Raw genomic sequence first — 8,004 nt, 5'->3', positions numbered from 1 at the left:
ACTTTGTTAGTAGTGTTGTAAAATTTTGCTACCTTGTTAGCTTGACCATTACACTCAGAAAGTCGTGTTGCTGAAGACATTATGTGCAGGTTCTCTAGAATCTCCCATTTTGATTACAATATGGGCACACACTGACTCAGCTGTTCCTTCATCTGACTGAGTGAGTGACTTGCACCTTCATTATTGACGTAGAGAAAAATTTTTATAGAGTATAATAAGAAATTTTGCCTTTCAAACTGCGTTATATAGCCTTCTCTTGCGTAATATATATACCACTTGCCCAAAGTTTTACTTTTAATTTCTGGGCCTTTATGCGTTTGCAAGAATTATTTCTCTCAATATTTGCTTGTTTATGGCCAACGTGTGTTGAAACCTGCCAAGCCTCGTTTTGCTCTGCTTAATATGTAGATGATACAGCAGTAACCCACCATTAGACAACGCTCCATCACTTGCAAGCATTTACAAGGCTATCTAGTCAAACGTGTAAATTAATGACGTTTAAGAAAAAGATACTACCAACTTAGCAAAGGGCAGCACTTTTTAATAACAAGTACGTTTTTCCTAGACTGTATACGCGGGGTCACCTTCGACAGTAGCTTGTTGTGGCGCCTACGATGGTCAAGAAGTACCCATATTCTTGGACGCGGCTAGCCCGTTTTCCTCGTTTGCTACGAAACGCTGTTTTACATTGAACCCTCCCGCTAGGGCCTCTAAGTAATACCATCTCTTCCAAACGATTGATTTATGTAAAATTGAAACCAAAAAAATATATATATATTACTATAACTTGTGGTAAATTTTGGATTATTAGCTACCAAATTCGATTTACATTATAATAATTATACATGTTTGCAAAAATAATTTTTTTAAAGCTGCACGGAATATTTTGGTAAATATTATGTTTTCTAGGATGCTAAACCCAAAAATGACCTCCATTTCCCCCTATTACACAGATTTTTGCAAAATTATAGGGTCTTACAATTAAAATCGTAACCGCAAAAAAAAAAAAACCATTAGTTTTATTACATTAAACTAAATATATTATTTCTCATAACTAAACAAATAATTCCATCATGATATATATAACGTTCTGTGTTCACTTCTTTTTCTTCTACTTTTTGAGCTCCTTCGAGCATTCTTTCGCTTTCTACCCTCACCCTCTCCCTATACCCTAGACTTGATTCCAGCAAAATTCGGTTGCATCTTTCAAAAGGCCTCAATCTCTAAGTCATTGAGCTCGATCAGAAAAAAAGGTTGGCCCCCTCATCAACAAAGAAATCTGAGCTGGAATCATGTTGAGGTGTAAATATAGTAGTATCCTCCGAATCTCTGTGCCATCCAAACTGGGAGATGGGAGGGGGTACTATTGTATTAGAACTATAAGGCACTGGACAAATAGCTAAATTAAGGTTAGCGTTATAATGTCTCCTTTTTATTTTTGTACTACAGCTTTTCATATCTATCGAAAAGAAATAACTCTCAGTCCTGTGGTTTTCCGTTTTCGCAACATCATTGGAATTCCCTTAAACTACAAACGAAGATCTTCCTCGCACCTTCTGTCTTCTAACTATGTATATACCATTAAACAAGTTAAAGTTTCTTTAGAGAAGTAAACACAAACTTTTAGAGCCGTAACATAGAGCTAAAACACATGCATAATTACGTTTGTAGGCAGGAGGTAAACTGGGTGGCTTAAACATCAATTAAGACACTGAATTATTTAGCATGTTGAGACATAATAATATCCCCAAGCCCACGTCCAAATATGCTCCACCGAGCTAAGTAGGATTTCTTCGCTACAAACAAAGTAAACGTGTTAAGAATGATCGCCTGAGCGCCTCACGCCACAAACCCGCCTTACCAACTCCTTCCTTACTATGGCATTAGCATGCGTCCCTATCATCAATTTCATTGGATATTATTGTTATATCCACCATTGCATGAAAATTTTATGGTTCGAGTTTTAGCGCTTAAAAAGATATTTAAGGCTCCCAAAATTAAGCTGATTCTGATACTTTAAGTAAAGAGTTTATCGCATATTTTCTCTTTAAGTTACTTATGTTTCTATTTCCAACTTCTAAGTTCTGTTTCTTCCTACGGTCTTTTCTTAAATTCTATTCCGCTCGTGCACAGCTTTGATATAGTTGGCTTTAGCTTCACTCTTGCTCTGAGATTTTATGTTTGTTAACTATTATTGTTTAAGGTTAATTAGGTTACTTTTTGTTTTTTTCTCCCTACTATATATTTTTACTCCTATAAGTTCACCATGGGCGCTTATTATCGTCAGAGAGCTCATGATCCCCAGAATCATAACACTCTCCCTTTATCATCCCACCCATTTTCTATTTATATTATTATTTAGATTGACTTTCATTAATATTATATTAAGATAAGACAATTGTTAAAATATGATTTTTTAGAAATAATAAGATACCAGCTTTCATGTTGAAGAGAAATTTCACTCAAAAGATTAAACCAAAGATACGGATTTTTCAATAAAAATTGACATGATGGAATTTTTATAATTTTTTTTTCCGGTTTTATTGATTAAAAAACATCTTTAAAAAGCAGGAAAATTTTTTATGTGGTTTTTTTTTTGTTGCAGGCCTGTGTTTGGCAGACCAATCGCCTGTTAGTAGCTTCTCATCAACAAATAATGCAATTACACTCTCTATAGCCGCAAAGGTTAAGGTGTGGAAGTAATGTTTTCATGAACAAAAAATGTTAGTGTCAGCAAATATAAAAATTATCTCAACTATGCTAAAGTTCATTTATTTTCATCATTAGACGAAATTTTATTATGGTAAGTTTAATGAAAAAGGTTGCCAAGCACATTTTAAAGATACGGGGTATAAGGAAAAACAATACAATATAATTATTGAACATGCAAAAGGCGACGTTTTAAGTCGATAACAATGTTCATAAATTCACTATATATTAATATTTGGAGAAATATGTATTTCATTATTTCTTAAATAAAATTCAAACTGTTAAAATATGCTTAGAATATATATAAAAAAAAAATTAGTAAGTAAGTGTAAGGCACAGTAATTAACTACCCGACCTGTAATACTCTACGGTATATGCTGAGTAAAGGAGAAGTGTAAAGCTTTTTTATTACATTAAAACATTCTGCGACTATACTTATAGATTTTAAAATGTTTATAAGTTTTGATAGATAAGATATTAGGCTGCAAAGTTTTATAAAGACCCTAACTTCATAATAATTATAAAAAGATTTGCTCATAAGAATTTTCAACTTTCTAAGACAACTGTTCAACATAAGACGGATTAAAAAATTTAGTACCATTACAGAGTAAGATCTAGTGCTACTCTATGTTTTTGATTGTAATTCCTTTTGACATGACGCACACAAAACAACCTATATCCCCTTATACTATTTCTTTTTTCATTACTAACAACGTAATATACCTTAATCACGGAGGAACATATCTTACAAACTGCTAATGCTAACCAAAGTGCTACAGAAAATATTTAATTAAGAAAAAATGAGATAATTTAACGGAGAAAAAAATCTTTACTGCAATAAATAGATAAAGATTATAGACCGCTTTACAAGAGATAAAGAAATAGGACTTATTGATAATAAAAAAGGTCATTTAGAAAATTTAAAGTATAAGTTAGCATTAAGATGCTACATCTGAGGGTGCAAACATTTTATAGGTTGTCAAAACACATAAACAAACTGAATATACTTTAAGTACATAATAAGTTTTTCAGAAACTTTTCTGCAGCTTAGTAAGTTTACTACATTGCTTAAACATTAGTTTTTATGCCCCTCTATATTACTCCTATACTCACTCGCTTCCCACACGATAATAATGTTGAGTAAATGAAGTGCGCATAACAAACCATAAACTATTCCAAAAATACCAAAAAACTTCCTCTGAAGTAAAATAATGAAGTTTATAATTAAATAAGCTTTTAATAAAATGTTACTCTGAAGCATTTTTAGTAATTACAGTACAATGCGTTTCCTTGTATTAATTAGCGCCTAGTCTTCGCTGCGTTAATGGGAAGGTCTCCATGGTGGCATTAGCTAGCAAGCGCGTCAAGATAAATCTGTAGATGTTGGCATAGTAAGTTGGGTGAATTTAACAACAAATAAATCATTTTTATCCTCGGAGAAAAGGGCGACCCACATATTATGGTTGACCGGCAGAAGCATGTCGCTCGGAGAGGATTTTAATAGCAGTGATGGAGAGGAGAACCTTGCCGAGCTCCCGCTGCAAGATGACGAGTCGGCTACAGTGCAGCGCCCACTCCTTCGCTAGAGATCTGGTAGTTTAGGTACGAGTTGAGTACGTTTTGAAGGTCGCGCAAGATTACCAGAGTGTGCTGTGCTGCCTGCATAACAGGTTTTTATGCCATACTCGATCAAAAGCTTTCTTAACATCGAGTAAGATGCAGTCGTCCTTAACTGTCCTCAAGCAATTTAGTATGATTGCTTCAGCTACCTTACCAACTGTCGATAAAAGGCTGATGGGTCGATACCTGCGATGCTCAGATACCAGTTGGGGTGTCTCTGGTAACATCACGACTACCTGTATTTTTCATCGCACGAAAATAAATCCGGAGCCATAACCAAGTTGACGAAAAAGTAGAGATGTTTTATTCCTCTAGAAATTGTTTTAACATCAGGTTATTTATGCGATCAATGCTAGGCGCCTTCCACCTCGGTAGCATTTGGAAATAAAATTTGACCTCATCTTGGGTAAACAACTTTAGGAGTTATCGACGGTTAAGGATGCTAGGAGGCGAGCGCTGGGCAACAAGATAATTTGCAAAGGGTTTCGCTTAATCCTCCGCGCATTTAACGCGGTTTCGCCATAGCGAGGTTTTTGCTCGCGATCTTCAACTTGCCTAAAAAAAAGAATTTCCACAAAAGGCAGCTTTAACACTTTTTTCAATTTGTTATAGAGATGTTCCATCAGCATTTTTTCTGAAGGCCTGTAAGGCGGTTTATTATCGCTTTGTCTTAAATACATTAAAAAGGCCATGGCCACTAAGATGAGGAAGGACGTTCCAATATTAGCGCCTTTTATCACTAAGGAAGGCGGTTAGGGCGGTATGTAACTTCAGCTGTCGTTCTTTTGTTGATGTAACCCTTTTTCACTGCACGCTTGAGGTCGACAACAGCACAATTCAGTAAGTAGTTGTTTCCAATAGCGTCGAGGACGATAGGTATGCTTTCTCGAGCAATTCAGTAAATATGCTCCAAACCGTATATGCCTGAAAGAAATCTTTATTATGTTTTCTTTTCGTCGCCAACTTCGATCAGGACAGGCAAATGATTCGGTAATATCCCCTTCAGCACCTCAAGTACCGTTGGAGGGTATAAGATGGCCCAGCATGTCCATTGTGCCCTACTTCCTTACTAAGTGTGTAGATGGTTGTGGCAGTAGGACCATCTAAAGCCTCAAGGAGGAAACCGTTCCGCTTTGCGACCTGGTTATTCCACGCAGGGAGTTTGTAATAAAATGTCTGTATCGAATAGTTGAAGAGTCATATACAGATAGAGCGTCAAGATTGAAAGTGGTGAGTGTTTTTAGGGAAGTTTACAAATTGCAAAGTAATGAACTCCTGTCTAGTCAAGTTAAGGGTAATTTCAACTGCTTCAATACCATGCCAGATCTGGAAGTGCAATTTCAGTAGTGTTGGATGCTTCGTTTAATCAGGTTAGCAACTTCCCGATGTTTATATAAAGCCGATGCTAGCAATACGGCTCAAAGTTGCAGTGATAATATGGCAGAATTGGAAGAGTTGCGCGTTTCGCTAACGACGGATATTTATTCTTCGCTTTGCATTAACTCCTGCAACTCATGCTCTTTGTACTGGAACGCCCTCCGCACTCTAGAACAGTAATAAAATATGGCCACCCGCTTGAGATTTTAGAAGTTATAATAAACGAATTCTAAGCCATTCACAATTTCGAGCGTGCTCAAATCGTTGTGGTGGATGTTCTTGCTGTTACTTAGTAGTAGAGTTCGCATAATCAGCGTGAGTAGCATTAGTTGCAATTCTGCTTGGTGCAGTTCTCGTTCTCAGGTGAAAAGCAAAAAAATAGTCGGGAAAATGGTAGAATCTTAAATGCCTATCGGATGTCCGGGTGAAATAGATGGATTGACTGTAGAAGGTCCACAACAGTTCGCACCTCTGTAGGGGGCCTGTCTCCCCCCGGATTGATGTACATAATGCTATAAATACCATTTAAAAACGTTTATTTAAAAGTAAACTTATTGGAATTGTAAAATATACTGTTTTTTGTTTTTTTGTAATCACCTTTTTCACTTTGAGTAGTCATACTGTAAAAATTTATTCCAACAATTTTGTTATTACCTTAAAAAAAATTATGTAATTTGGTTTAAGTGTTATTTAAGATATTTAATAATGTGATAGATTGATTTAATAAAAAATCTAGTTGCTGCATTTATTTAAGTAATTTATTAAATTTCGTTTGGCTCATTGAAGCCAACGTTCTGAAAATCTGCGATATAATACTATTAAGTAGACCACACCATCACTAAATTTATTTCATTTATTCTATTAACATTTTTAGGTCTTAGTAAAGTTGAAGGAAAGTTTATGTAATAATTATAACTAACTAAACACTTTTGCTGCATTTATTTTAATTATATTAACAAAGTTCTTTGAGCTTCTACGAGGTCAAAGTTAAGTTTCTGCAATCTTCCTCAAGTAAATAAACAATATTGCTACATTTATTTTTTAGTAAGTTCTTAAAGGCTCGTGGAGTTCAAGTTTGATAGTAGAGTATTAAATATGCACCGGGGCCTTTCTTTTTTAAGGTGGAAGGCGTTCTTTTTGTAATAATTTTATTAAAAGTATACTGGTCACCGGAAATAGAATATACAATATTAAAATATTCATACTAAATTGACTTTTTTCCAGTTTACTTAAGTTTACCAAACTTTTATATATTAATTTTATGTACAAATTTTTTTTTTTACTACATGTTGTATCCGAATCTCCTACGCGTAGTTCACTGGAATTAAACTAAAGCACCTATTAGCAAAATAGTTGGAGTAAAGCTAAGTGATTTATAAAATTAGCCTGCGCTTGCACCAGAGCTGGGGGAGGTCCGGTACCTACATAATAAATATATGTACTAGTAAATAACCCTATTCTAATACTGCACTTTATATACTACTTTATAAACTACTATTTAGAGTCCCATATATATGAGAAAAGGGTCAGGGCTTTCACATAGCCTATATAACATTAAAGCGCGTCCACAATAGTTTATTTTCAAAACTGAAGGCAACAAAATTCCAAAGGTATGGATCCTGTCTACATTCTTTTCACAGTTGCCTGCATATTGTACAGGTTCTTTTATTGGATACGATTGTATGCATCTCCCACATTTATTAAAAAACATTTTATAAATAAAGTTTTGACACCATCAACACCACACATAGTTAGTAATAACCAAAAATTTAATACTACTTTTTTATAAAAACTTAACCCCACTATATTCTACAAAGCTAAGTATTAAAAAAACTAAAGGCGTTTTAGTTATAAAAATTAAGCGCTCTCGTCTATAACAGTTATAATAATAATAGTAGACTAATATACCATTTTATAATTGAGCTCACTGGTAGCATAACTAGCTATTAGCTAAGAAACCCGGTGAAGTGCGTTTATGGTAACTTCCGAAATTCAGCTCTTTCTGAGGATTTACATGTTCTGCGGAGGGCTGCAGGATCTTAACTGGGTCAAGTCAAAAGACATGCTCTTAAAACCGGCAAAAGATGTCTGTGTCTCAAGCCCTTTGGTAGGTGTTAGATTCCCTATGTCTTTTCGCCCATGTTCCGTTAGTAGTATATCGCCTAGTGCCTTCATGTTAACTAATCAGACTCATGTAGCTATTAAGCTGGCTTTTGCTGCTTTAAATCATGTCTAGTAAACAGCTTAAATTAACCCCAAGCTGGACTAAATAGAAACTTGCGCTTTGTATACTGGCAC

Source organism: Zophobas morio, unplaced genomic scaffold (assembly GCF_036711695.1).
Source record: "Zophobas morio isolate AGI-343-1 ecotype UQ-CSIRO unplaced genomic scaffold, CSIRO_AGI_Zmor_V1 ptg000238l, whole genome shotgun sequence".
In the NCBI taxonomy this organism is placed as follows: Eukaryota; Metazoa; Arthropoda; class Insecta; order Coleoptera; family Tenebrionidae; genus Zophobas; species Zophobas morio.
This window is presented reverse-complemented; position numbering follows the sequence as displayed.